General features: G+C 38.5%; 1 protein-coding gene across 9 annotated transcripts in view; it reads left to right on the top strand.

Annotated features, from left to right (window-relative positions):
* The window catches only part of LOC109828831 (altered inheritance of mitochondria protein 21-like), a 28,944-nt gene continuing 15,098 nt past the window's right edge, over positions 482 to 14,327 (top strand). For 3 of the 9 annotated variants that reach the window (XM_020395789.1, XM_020395795.1, XM_020395796.1), the window contains exons 1-6: positions 490 to 693; positions 800 to 881; positions 1,392 to 1,579; positions 2,869 to 3,275; positions 3,516 to 3,582; positions 3,916 to 4,061. The gene's annotated coding sequence lies outside the window, so the exon portion shown is untranslated. Of the gene's footprint in view, positions 694 to 799; positions 882 to 1,391; positions 1,580 to 2,868; positions 3,276 to 3,515; positions 3,583 to 3,915; positions 4,062 to 13,597; positions 13,743 to 14,327 lie in introns of those variants that run through there. The other 6 variants (XM_020395794.1, XM_020395793.1, XM_020395790.1 and 3 more) reach the window with 5 other exon arrangements.

Genomic DNA, 14,327 nt, shown 5'->3' with positions numbered 1-14,327 from the left:
AGTAAAAATATATATTTTTAGTGATTTTTTAGGGTTGGCGTCGCTAATAATATGCATTTATCGCGACATGTTACGTTAGCGTCGCTAAAAATCTTTTTTTCGCAACTTGTTAGATTAGCATCGCTAAAAGGTCTACTTTTTTACGACGCTTTTTTATGCATCTGCGTCGCTAAAAGGCTCGTCCACCATATTTCGCCAATTCCGTCTTAGATCCTTTATTTTTGTTTGAGCGGGCTCCCAAATTTTCCAAACCCCGCTTCTAAAAGTTTTCCCCCTTCTGTTTTCCTCAAACATGCTCAAAATTTCCAAAACCCTCCCTTTCAAAATTTCTCTAGCTTCCTCCTCGTCCACGCCTTCCTCTCCCGCCCCCTCTAATTCGTCCTCCTCGACGGCGGCGCCTACATAGCCATCGTTGACGCCGCCCGAGTACGCCGGAGATCTGATCCCTCCACCCCCGTCGCCTCCGCCCCCACCGCCTCCGCCCCGCCAGCTGCCTCTCCTTCACTTCCCCTCGTTCGACACCTCCGCTTGTTCGCCGACCATCCCAATTGTTTCGGTTCAATAATCTTTCTTCTCAAATTTTGATTTTTTTTAATTTTTTTACCAGCAAGAAAGAAGAAGGAAGTGAAGAAAGAGACAGGACTTGGGATGAGGTTTAAGAAAGATGAAAACTTTGGTGAATGACATTCTGAGGTATTATTGCATATTTTTCTCATATTTTGAACAGGACGTTTTACTGATTTCTTTTTTGCTAACTTCCTATTTTTCAATTTTATTTTTATTTTCGGGTGGTTGTTAGTGGTGATATGATCGAGTATTATGATATTTCTGGATGTTATATACAAAGGCCTTGGACAATGGCAATTTGGGAAAGCATGCAAGTGAGTGCTTAGATTTTGCATATTATTGTGCTTAAAACTTGTTATTATGATGGAATATTATATAATTATAACAACCATTGACACTTTTAACTACGAGAAACTAAAGGAAAAAATTACTTATTTACAGAACATCATAACCCTCATACCAACATTAATATTTCTTTCTAGGATTCTGACTAGAACTTGGACTTTTTTTAATATTCAAATACTAGATTTTTGGATTAAAATTTGGATTATTGGGTTAACATCTTTCATGTAGTTCCTCCACATCTGATTTAATACGGGTCTTCTTAGATGTTTTGTTGTAATTATGGAACTTTTGCATATATTTCTGCTTGTGTTGTTTGTGTGTATAAGTGCACAGATGGTTCTATTGTGCATGAATGTTTGTTTTGTGTTATGCTTTTCTTTCAATTCTTATGTGTTCTTTTATTTGGGTTTCTAAATAATGTATACATTTTCCTGGTTTTGTGACACACATTCCGTCTCTATTTTTTATGACTATTTTAGGTTGCATGGGTTACAAATTCAGGTCAGAGTGAACTGGAAATTCCTATTGCAATTCGTCCCACAAGTGAGACTGTTATGTATCCATACTATTCTAAGTGGATTAGAAGTCACAGGGACTTGCCTTTGAAGCTTAACCAATGGGGCAATGTCGTGCGTTGGGAATTCAGCAATCCTGCTCCTTTCATTAGGTATTTATATTATAATCCTTCTGCACGTGCTTGGGAATTCAGCTGCAAGCTTTTATAATCCTAAATTTCGTATAAGAAAGGCTTAAGAAGTTCAGGGCTTCCTGTTGAACAGGAAATAAACTTAAATGAGGGTTGTTAAGACAATTAAATACACACGCACATGTAGTTTACCATGAGATAATGTTCTTCTAGTCTTGTTATTCTATTTATCTCAACTGCTCTAAACTACTTTATGTATGATATGCAAGACATATTATGCATCTTTCATTTGATATCTGATATTCCTGCTATATATATTAGCAGTTTATTTTTATCATGATTGAAAAGAAAATTGAATGGATCAATCACCTGTTAAATATGTGATTTTTATCATGGGATACTAATTTATAATGGGAGTAATGCCACAAAAGAAGTATTTCCCCATTGCATGGTGTCCAAACGGGGTGAAAGTAGACATATTTAGTACTAATTTAAATTGCTCTGATCATGTTACTGAGTTCAAATATATAAAAAGATGACATGATCAATTGACTTCTCGTTAGCCGGACGCAAAGGACAGACATATTAGGCACCTCCAAAACATCAACTTCATTCTCTTGATCGAAAATGCTCACATCTCAAATGGATATCTTATGTTTTTCAAACCATTTCAAGACATTATTACCTGGTACCGTACATTCTGTCTTTGCATTAGTCTAAATTGGAAATTCCTCTATAGGCTATACGCATAGGAATACGTTGATTTTGGAAACACCATCTATTGTTTACGAAGATCTAAAAGCTATTTTCTATTTGGTACTAGAAAAGTATATGCTTTTCTATTTCCTTTGTAAAAGAATTTACAGAAGGTGAATAAAACTGACATTTTGACCAAGCTTAACATATATATCAATTTAATCATTCTCACTCACTAGTAAAGAATGGATATGCGCAATTGGATACTTCTGTCCAGTTAGCCTCAACACATCCTTTCAAACGAAATATCACCAAGGTGAATCTTTAATCGATTATATGCTAATAAATATTGTTGTGCTTCATCTCAAAACATTTGTATCTCAAGCTCATGAAATATACAACAAAATTAACTCCGTACAAGGAATACGCCTTGATGAAGTCCTGACAATTTGTGTTCTCTTCAGGCCCCATATTTTGTTAACCCCTGTCGTCATTAAGCCCCAAATTTATGTCAACTCTAGTCCTAATCAAACCTCATTACCTTCCCTAAAAAAACTTTTATTTAGATTCTTTTCCGGGAAAATACATTAGAATTTTATAGTAATTGTTCGCAGGTGATAGACCACAGCATATCGGAACAAATGATCAGTGCTGTGATGGAAGTTGCAAAAGAATTCTTCGACATGCCTATGGAAGACAAGGCCGTATGCTATTCACTTATTCAGAGGATTTCAAAAAAGTCCCCAGACTTTACACGAGCCATGGCTGCAGCAATCACGAAAGACAATTAAGGAGGGACTGCTTGCGACTTGTTTACTATGGACCTGGCGATGAATTCATGCACCTCTATCCCCAAAAGCCCACCACATTCGGATACTCGACTCAACAAAGTTTTCATGCAGCTGGGGCTACAGCTAAGTGGGTTTCTATATTGTCAGGGATATCATTGTCAAATTCGTAGCAGAGGTAGAAGGATCGGCCGCCAGGATCCTAAAATTAATATCCCAGGAATTAGGACTAGGTGAAGATTACCTTAGCAGATGTCTTTTATATTTAGTACTAATTTAAATGAAGTATTTTCCCTTGTAGACATATATAATGGGCGTAATGCCACAAATAAAGTATTTTCCCATTGCATGGTGTCCAAACGGGGTGAAAGATGACATATATTGGTCATCCAATGCTAATTATTGCTTCTTTTGTGAGCTTGAAAATTTTCACTTGTATATTTCATATTTAGTACCAATTTAAATGTATGTAGGAGTAAAGAGTTTCTTTGGCAAGAAGGGCATACGGCTTTTGCAACAAAAGAAGAAGCAGATCAGGAGGTAATTACATTGTCCTTCCTTTATTATTCTTTGTCATTATGGTTTCTCAATCAGGATCAGAATTTTAGTTTATTTTATAAATCATGACAACCCTGATGCCAGTAGCTTACCCTTTCTCTATTACCATGGTTTTTACTCATATGGCATGTTATTCCTATCTATCTTGCATAATAAGGGTCATACTTTCCGTTTCCTTTTGTGTTTCACCATTAAAGATGTCGATTTTAAATTTAGAAGATTAAGCAGGAGACTGTCATTTGTTGTATCTGTAGAGGACATCATACAAAAGAGACATAATTATTTTCTCGGCTGAACATTTTTTTCTGTTTGAAGGATATGAAATATGAGCAGGAGCAACAACAACATCAACAACAACAAATGGTGTCTGACTTAGAGTCACAAGTGAAAGCTATACAGGAACTTTTTTTAGGCAGCCATCTTCATTGACTCCTCAAACTCGAGACCATGTGCAGGACTAGGTAATTAATTTTTTATAAAATCTCTTATATATTTTTATGATTGACTACTTGCACTTGAGAAAATAAGATTTTTACTTAATAAGATAATAACTGCTTAATTGATATTTTTTAATTATGTGATTTTTTTTAATTTTCTAGGCTATCCATGCAATATTAGGAGAGGGGGGGTAGCTCAAGTCTTCTTTTGACGATGATTAGAGATGAAACGATGTGTCTTTCCCAGACTTCTATTTTAATTTGTTTTAGATAGTCTCACGTATTTTCCTTTAGAACAATTGGGATATTAACACTTGTTATTAGTGTTGAATATTTGAGGATGGTGGAATTTTATTTATTGATGTTATTAATGAATGGAGTTTTTGATTTCTTTTTTATTCATTATTGGGTATTTTTAATATATTTGTGTTGTGAATCTTAGTTTCATGTTGAGAATAATATGATAGTTGCCTATGAATGAAAAAATTATCATTAATGTAAATTAGAAATTTGTAGTCTATAATGACGGTTTTATAAATCACGTTTTGTTCATCAACGAAGGGAAAGCACCATCGTTGATAGGTTACTAATTACTCATCATGAGGACTTTTACGACGGTATCTAACCGTCATTAATTGGTCTTTAACGACGGGGTTGTCACCCGTTGTTACACAATAATAACGGGCTACAAAACCATCATTACACAATAACAACGGGAATGAAAACCCGTCATTTAAAGTAACGACGGGAAAATATCCCCGTAACTAATGGTAACGACGGTAAAATATTCCCGTCGCTGATGGTAACGACGGGAAAATAACCCCGTCACTAATGGTAACGACGGTGATAATTACCGTCGTAAATATTAATGACGGTAATATGTTCCGTCGTTATAGACTCTATAACGACGGGTATTATATCCCTTCGTGACCCTTTAGCGAAGAGGGATTCAACGACGGGTGACGAAGGGATTTTTTCATGTCGTTAGCATACAATAACGACGGTTTTCAGCTCTTTAACAAAGGGAAATCCTTTCGTTAAAGACGTAATTTCTTGTAGTGAGAAGACTTCGGGTCCGAGACTCCAAAAAGAGTACTCATTCAAGGATGAAGATATTTCAGCTATTTTCGAATCCCTCCTTAAAAACAATAAGATCAAGCTGTTACCTATCACAAATCAGAAGGAAGCTGATAATATCTCGAATCCAAAGTACTGTGCGTATCACAGGAGGATCCTTCATCCCACCAAGGATTTCTTTACTCTCAAAAATAGCATCCAAACATTGGTTGAAGCCAGCGTCATAACGCTCAATTAAGCGAATGAAAACTCTGACAAGTATAAGAGTATAAACTGCTCTTTCACACTCTGAAAAGTATAAGAGTATAAACTGCTCATTCACACTCCGAAGAGTGTACAAGTATAAACTGCTCCTCAAAACTCTAACCGGTATATGAGTCTAAACTATTTCCTTTCTTTCACGGAAAGTTCCTGGAGAGTGCTATGCCTGGTATTCTTAAGGATAACTCGGTCATTCAACTGAATACAATGATAAACCCAATTTCGCAAAGAAAGCTGGGGGTAGATAATTCATGTAACGGTAAGTTCCCGGAAGAATGTTAAATGTAATATTCTTAGGGATAACCTGATCATTATAAGCAAAGTGATAAACACTAAGCTCCCACTCAAACTCCCGCTACGTCTGTGCACTCAACACTCCCATTGTTAGAGTCTGGACATAGTACTCGGGATTTTAATCATCTTTTTTTTAACAATTGTCAAACCTCTCCGTATTAAGTATTTGTCACTTAATATTAAGAACAACCTTTGAGTGATTTTTACAAATCAACACTCCCACTATGATTTGTACTCCCACTCTCACTGTTCACTTGGTCAAACCTTCCTATAGTTAGGATCACAACCAAAATCCACTCTCGATTCCTTCAATGAACGAGAGGTCCACTAATTGAGCGATCAAACCTATAAAAGTTAGGATTGTCTCAAATCCCCGCTCGGTTAAACCTGTAGACAGTTAGGACCAAAATCAGAATTCCATTTCTATGAACGAAAGGCTTTCACTCTCTCTTTCCCCTTCAGTCAAACCTATAAAATTTAGGACTGGAGTCAGAATTTTATTTTCGAATCAGGTAACTAATCCTATAAAAGTTAGGGTTATCTGAATCTTTTTGATTTTCAGAGTGGAGATCTCACTCCTAGTTTCACTTTTTCGGATTCTTGAGGTGGAGATCCCATTTCGAGTCTCCTTTGCAACTGAAAAGAATATAAAATTCTTCCTCTTCAGTTTTGGAAGATAGAATATAAAATTCTTTCCCTCCCATTCTAGGTCCGTCTTTGCCACAAGAGAAGGCACCGCTTATTCTCAACTCCAAATCCGTGTACTTCATGCATGAAGAATTTTATCCTGAATCCTAAGTAGGGATAAGTCAGCGCCTAACACACGTTGCCGGTTAGTCTTTGCCGTAAAAAGGATAAAAGCCCACATATTTGACATTGTGACAGGTTGTTATTAATAACACCATAATCTGTACCTTACACGCACGGAGAATTTTATCCCGAATCCTAAGTAGGGATAAGTCAACGCCTAACACGCGTTGCCGGTTTAGTCTTCACCGATTAAAAAAAACACCAGAATTCTAGTATGGAAAATTTTATCCCGAAACCTAAGTAGGGATAAGTCAGCGCCTAACATGCGTTGTCGGTTAATCCTTGACCGTAAAAAAGACAAAAGCTCACATATTCGATATTGTGACAGGTTGTTATTAATAACACCATAATCTGTGCCTTATACGCGTGAGGAATTTTATCCCGAATCCTAAGTAGGGATAAGTCAATGCCTAACACGCGTTGTCGGTTTAGTCTTTCACCGATTGAAAAAGACATCAGAATTCTAGTCTGGGTAATTTTATCCCGAAGCCTAAGTAGGGATAAGTCAGCACCTAACACGCGTTGTCGGGTAGTCTATTCCCATAAGAAAGACAAAGTCTACGTATTTAATATCGTAGCACTAAGAGAGTCGACTCTCTTAGCACAACGTCACATGCGGAACGGACTTAAACAATCCGCATGCAAGCATGTTTTAAACGGTGATCGGTAAAGACACATCAAATCCATTGATGGCTGAGGATTTGCTAAAAATCCTGAGTCTGCATCTGATACATGCTGTCAGGTAGTCTATTCCCATAAGAAAGATGAGGTCTACGTATTTAATATCGTAGCACTAAAGGAGTTAACTCTTTTAGCACAACATTACATACAGAACGGATTTAAACAATCTGCATGCTAGCCCGACTCAAACGGTAGTCGGTAAAGGCTCATCAAATCCGTTAATGGCTGAGGGTTTGTCAAAAATCCTATAAGTATAAAAGTCATTGACGCACCAGCCTTATTAACTGGTCTCGTGACTCGAGCATCCAACAACTTCGAGATAAGATTCGTATCTACAGATGAATCAGCTTTGACAGTTGGTCCTGCAACCCCAACTGTTAGGACTACTATGCTCCAATACATTAAGATCTTAAACTGTGTATACTCTAACAAACGTACGAGTATAAACTATGTTAACATCGGGCGATCCAAAACCCTAGGTCAACGCCGGTCAACGCGTAACCCTAGGTCAACGCTAGTCAATGCGTTACGATGAAAAAGTTAACACCGAGCGATTTGAAACCCTAGGTCAATGCCAGTCAACACGTAACCCTAGGTCAATGCAGTCAACGCGTTATAATGAAAAAGTTAACGCCGGGCGATCCGAAATCCTAGGTCAACGCTAGTCAACATGTAACCCTAGGTCAACGCTAGTCAACGCGTTACAATGAAAAGGTCAACGCCAGTCAACGCATTACAATAAAATTTAATGTGAATCAATATATCGTGATGAAGATAGTCAGTTCAAAGTCAACTCGATGATACGAGCCAAAATCAACTCACCAGTTTCGATTTGAGACTTCGACGATGGCCAGACGATAAACGCAGCACCGGGAGAACTTCAGCTATTCGTCAAAACATCGAATAGATTTAAAATCGAAGGAGTCAAGAGTCAAAGCTAACAACAGGTCTTTTTACACCGACTGAAGGTTGGACCGATCATATCCAAAATATTTCAGGTTCATCTATAAAAGAAACGAAACTGAAACTACTTTTGCGTAGCGGCCAATGACACTTTCTGAGTCTCGGGCCACTCGTCCAAGCTACTCAGCATAGTTGGTCTTTGGTCCAAGCCAGAACTTGAGGTGTCTCAGCTTGGCCGAGACATTTGTAAGTGTCTCGGCTTGGCCAAGACAATTATAAGTGTCTTGGCCAAGCCAAGACACCACGGGATGTCTTGGTTTGGCTTTTTCTGGTTTTGGCACGTCGAGTTTGTTTCCACCGTAAATTCGTCGTCCGGATTCAAAATTACGCAGTTCAAGATGCGTTAGAAAGCCGACGAGAAGATCTACAGGCTCCTATGATTGAATCATATGTGGAATAAATGGGACATGAGGGGTGCTCTGTCTTTCGTAAACGACGCGGGGCTCCCGATCAGCTCTTGTTTCCGTTATTCCAAAGTTCTGTTGCTTCATATGATCCGTCGACTCACTTCATGTGTTTGTCGTTATCAAACGAGCTTCTGTGACTTTAATAGCAACGTTCATCATCTTCTCTCTGTCGAGCCGTGTACGGGGACCTATAGGCAATTTTTGACGCCTACAGTAAGTTGTCGTCTTATAGAGTCAACAATAGTAGCGGTTCAAGCCATCTGGGTTGTGATCATGTCTGATATGACGTGGAGTGGGACACGTGTCGACAACTCAAGAAAGATTAACACTTAGTTATTTACAGGCTATAACAGTGACCCCCTTTCATTCGAACTCGGCTAGCCTAGTACGGGTGAAAGTTGAATAAAAAGTTAGATTTTTTTGCTTTCTTGATTTGTGTATCTTTCTTGCTTGCATTTGTCTCATGTTTTGTTTGAGTCCATGTTTGTTATAGAGTCGAGGAGACTTAGCTGTTATGGCGAATGGAGTGACTCGACCTCATACCTTGTTTATTGAATAAGATTACAAGGTTCTAAAATGCGTGCTTTGGGCTTATGAACATGCCAAGGTCTTGCTGTAAATATTTTCATATAGAAATATTTTTATTTTTGTTAATTTGAACCACGTACCTTTGGGTACTAGTAGGTCCTTCGGGTTAAGATGACTCGACCTCTGTGTGGGGAGTATTGCTACTCGATCTTGTACCTTGGGTTTATTCGCGATGACACCAAGGTCTTGGGTACATGCCTTGGGCTTAGGAAGATGCCAAGGTCATGTTGCAAACATTTTAGGTGTAAATGTTTATCTTTATTAATTTAAACCATGTACCTTTAAGTATCCATCAGCTTTTTGGGTTGAGACAACTCGGATTCGTGCCTTAGATATACTGCAATGACAACAAGGTCTTAGGGTACATGTCTTAGGTTTAGGAAGGTGCTACTGTCTTTTAGCTGACGTAGGCCGAGTCGATATGCATTGGTTTTACCCTGAGTAGGCACCAAGGTCTTTTGGTTGGTGACATGCCTTGGTTTTACTCATAAAAATGAGTCACCATGGTTTTATTGATAAAGATGATATCAAGGTCTATTGTCGATGGTGCGCCTTGATCTTACCTTGAGCAGGTGCCAAGGTCTTTTGAGTCGAAGCCGACCGAGTCGAGGCATGTCTTGGTTTTACCCCGAGAGGGTACCAATGGCTTTTGTTGATGGCGTACCTTGGTCTTACCCTGAGTAGGTGCTAAGGTCTTTTGAGTCAAAGCTGATCGAGTCGATGATGATCAATTGATGAAAGCTGCACATAGATATATAGCAGGAAAATATATATTGTTTGAAGATAGTACTATTAATTTGATTACCTTGGGGAGTTTTATGTGCCTTGGGCTTAGGCATGGAAATGATGCTAAGATCTTTGGTACGCACCTTGGGCTTATCCATGAAAATGATGCTAACGTCTTTCATTTTTATCACTGAATCGATGAAGATTGAGTGGCTAAGACCGCACATAGGTTACAAAAAAAATCTTTTATTTATGTATTTTAGTTTGACTACATTTTAGGGAGGTATCCTCTGAAATATTTTGCATTTCATGACAACCCTGCCGGTTCTTTAGCTGTACTCTTTATTTAATCTTGGGCGCAAGTTCTTGACTGCCTGGGTTGTATGGGACGGTTGCCTTAACCGGCTGGGAAGGGAATCCTACTTCAGCCTGGCAAGAAGAGAAGGGACGAGTTAACCTAGAGAGAAGGCATGACTCAGATTCGTGTCTTAGATTTACTCGTAATGACACCAAGGTCTTAGAGTATGTGCCTTGGACTTAGGAAGATGTCAATGTCTTTTAGCTAACAGACTAGCTTCTTAATAATCTCCTTTCTCCGATCCCTCTTGTCGGCTCTGTCTGGTATAGGGTCAGTTCTGGAGGGACCATTTGTCGCTTCCTCTCTTGGCAAGGGGTTGGTCCCTGTCGCTGACAAGGTCGTCGGTGATGTCGTTGTTGCTGTTGTGGCTGCTGCTGCTTCTGTTTTCAAGGGGTTGGTCCCTGTCGCTGACAAGGTCGTCGGTGATGTCGTTGTTGCTGTTGTGGCTTCTGTTTTAGCTGCCCTGACCACCTTCTTGTAGGCTCGGGCATCTTTCACATCCATGTAACTATGGGCCTTAGCCATCAACTGCACATAGTGTGGTGACTCGTTTCATAATGAGCAAGTCGCTCATTTCTCTCTAGGCCGGCCACAATGACTGACATCACGACCGTACTGCCAAGGTTATCAACTTCTGGTCTTTTGGCCTGAAACCTTTTGAAATAGTCCATTAGGCTTTCTTAGGGTTTTTGTCTCATCTAGAGCAAGACATGGAGGCAGCTTCAACTTAATATCGGCCAGAAAATGGTGTACAAAGTTTTGGTGGAGTTGTTCAAAGCTGTTGATGGACTTTTTAGGTAAGGAGTTCCACCATAGCTTGTCACTTTCTGACAAAGTAATAGGAAAATACCTACAAATGATCGGCTCCAGTGCCTGTAGCATGATCATTATATCATAATAATTCTGAGCATGCTTAGCTTGATCTCCTTCACCTTTGTATTTCTCCATGTGAGGCATCATGAATTTGTTACAAGTAGCATTCATGATGTTGTCAGCGAGGGGAGTGTTCCCCCTTATGTCCTAGCAAATACCTGAAAGATCCGGTCATAACTAGACGCAAGATTAGTAAATGAGGGGCCTAGAGTGGTACGAAGAAGCCGGTGATCGTGTGATGCCGCCACTGTAGGAGGCCCTTAATCATCATGACCATAGCTAGGGCTCTCCCCTATTGCTTCCATGTACTGCTAATGCTGCCAAGGAGGGGCCGCAAAACAAGTTTGTTGGCAAGGTGAGGGAGAGACATGCTCGACATAGTCTTCTTGTTGTCCAACTTGGGCTGCATGCCTAGGATGTAGGAGAATGAATGGCTAACCCACCGGAGGTGGATGAATGAATGATGATGAAGCTTGTTGGGGAGACATGCGGCTAAGGAGTTCATTGGTGAACGCATTAAACTATTGCTGAAAAGATTGAGATCTCTCATGTAGATTCTTCCAACTGGGCCTGCGTGACATAGCCCGCAAAGGATTCTTCAGGGAGTGGTTTGAAACTTCGACTAGGACGCTTAGAACCAGACATCTTATATGAAGAAGAATGGTAGGCCCCACATTAGGCGTCGAATTGTTGATGTCAGTTATCTAACAGGGGATTTGTTTGTGGATTAAAGTGGAGTTAGGGTTCTCAAACCCCTTCAGATGACTGGCTCTGTAGGTCGCTGTTCTTCCCTCCATATGAAGAACTCGTAAGAGGTTGGAATTTGATTATCCGGTTATTCCTCCGACGATCAAGTTAGTATATGAACTTGAGTGAGAAAATATGAGATGATGAAAATCTCGAAGTTGTATGGAAGACCAAAAAAGTTACCTTGAGCTGCATGACTTTGCTTTATAGAGGATCATAAGGGCAGATATGTAACTTGAGCTGAGTCCAAGCAGACAACTGACTCGGCAAACAGCTGACAGGTGTCAGCAGCTAGTGAAGATGGGTCATCTAGGGGGTTAGTATAAAGCGACAGCAGCTGCTTGGTGCTGACGAAGCCTGATGAGTCATAAAGATTTTTGGGCTAAATTAGTGATGATTTTTGACCATACATTTAATATGATGGTGACTGGCTATTGGCGGGGGGGGGGGGAGCAAGACTGCCTTTCAACTCGGCGTCGCGAGAAGGGATGACTCGGCATGGCGAGAAGGGACGAGTCAGGTTACCTGTCGAGAAGGGACAACTCCTTGCAAGAAAGGCGAGAAGTACCGCCTCTTCAGTCGTTTGGTGGAGGGTTGACTAACACCGCCTGTTTAGTCGGAATCGAGAGTTGTCGGCTGAGGTAGTGGACTGAGTGTGGAGGCTTGTGGGCTCGATCTGATAGGTAGGTTGGCAAATACGACCTTTCGAGTCGGCCATGTAAGTTGTCGGCTTATGGAGTCGGCCGTAGTAGTGGTTCGAGTCGTCTTGGCCGTGATCATGTCTAATCTGACGTGGAGTGGGACACGTGTCACAATTGCAGGCTATAACAAAGAGCAATCTTCACTTTTAAAATTATTTTAAATGAATAGAAATCTTCTCTTTATCATAATTTTTTTAAATGAAGACATTTTAGATGAATAATCATGGTGATTTGAAATAAAACCTTCTCAGAACCTTCTACAAAGCTTTACGCTAAGTTTAATATCATTTAGACACACTTGCATAGGCAAGAAAGTACAATATTTACTATATATTACATCAAAAAAATATTTTATTTGCTATATACAGACTTCAAAACATAGAGCGGTACCAAAAACAAGCCATCCCGTAAAATTATAGAAAATTTCTTATTATTTTAAGTAGAATATTTTTGAAAACTAAATGATTTCGATCACTTATTAATGACATATGGTTAGAAGTACATAATTGAAAAGACAAATTTAAAGTAAATTTAATAAGTACATATTGTTGGTAATTTAATTGAATTAAAAGTTAATAAGATAGGACTTTCTTGATATATCTTATACCAAGATTACAATAAGATTTAAAATTTCTATATTTAGTTGCAAATGTTAGAAAATCAAGTACTCAAATAAGTCCTGTCCTTCCATTAAAAAAATAAAAAGTCATGCCCTTGAAACTCAACAAAGTGAGTGCATAAAGGAGAGTGAAAATATCAACAAATTTTTATTTCTTTAAAATAAAGTATTCAAAAAACCCTAAACCCTTCGCAAACTCCTCATTATTGTTATCAACAAAACAACTAAGTTTTTCTAAAAATATATATAGAAGTTATTTGATAAGAGTTTATTTAATTGAAAAAAAACTACTACTCGTTATCTAAATACATGTAATAGGCAACTTAAATTTCAAGTATATAACTTGTCAATATATGAAAAATATAAAAAAAATAGAAAAAGAAATTATGATTGGACCCACCCATATATGTACTGGTGGACCCCACTTACCACCACTTCCAAGGTTCTCTTTTTTCTAGCACTAGTGTTTTCTTTCGGTTTTCAGAGCTCTTCTTGATCAGGTCCCCCGTTGTTTGATCTCTCTAGTTTTGTTTTCTTCATTTTCATATAATTGGATTGAATTTCTTCAGCGATTCTGTTCTTCCCCTGAAAATTTGGGAGGTAATTTTTTTTATCTTTTCAATAAACAATATACTGTACACTTCATAAAAGGTTTTACTTTTTCACTTGATGGGTTTGAATTTTTGCTAATCGTCTATGTTCATGTAGATTGTTTGAGTTTTTCTAAGTGGGTTTTGTTTGCGGATTTGTCTGCACAATTTTTGGTCAATAATTTGTTTGAGTTTGTAGAGGAATAATTCTTATGTTTTGGTTCTAGAATTGCCACTTGTGTATGCGTTTAGTTCGAGAGTAAACAAATCAACATGAAATTTAACTGTATTACTTACAAATTACGGAAACAAGAAAACCCAGATTGAGATTTTAACTATTTTCCATGCAATAATGGTTATTGTTTTTTTTGGAACATAGGATTCTAAATTTCTACGTAATTTTGGAAGTTACATAGTATGAGGTTTCATTCTATTGCTCTAATATTTGGTCATAGAATTATAATTTCTGTATTTTGTTGTTTTAGAGTAAACATGGCATATCGAAATTTCATGAATAATGTTCCTTGAATTACATGAAAGAGAAAACCCAGAAGGAGATTCTTACTTTGAGAAAACATGTAACTGGGTAGCTGCT

This window comes from Asparagus officinalis, chromosome 1, assembly GCF_001876935.1.
Source record: "Asparagus officinalis chromosome 1, Aspof.V1, whole genome shotgun sequence".
NCBI classification, from domain to species: domain Eukaryota; kingdom Viridiplantae; phylum Streptophyta; class Magnoliopsida; order Asparagales; family Asparagaceae; genus Asparagus; species Asparagus officinalis.
This window is presented reverse-complemented; position numbering and strand designations above follow the sequence as displayed.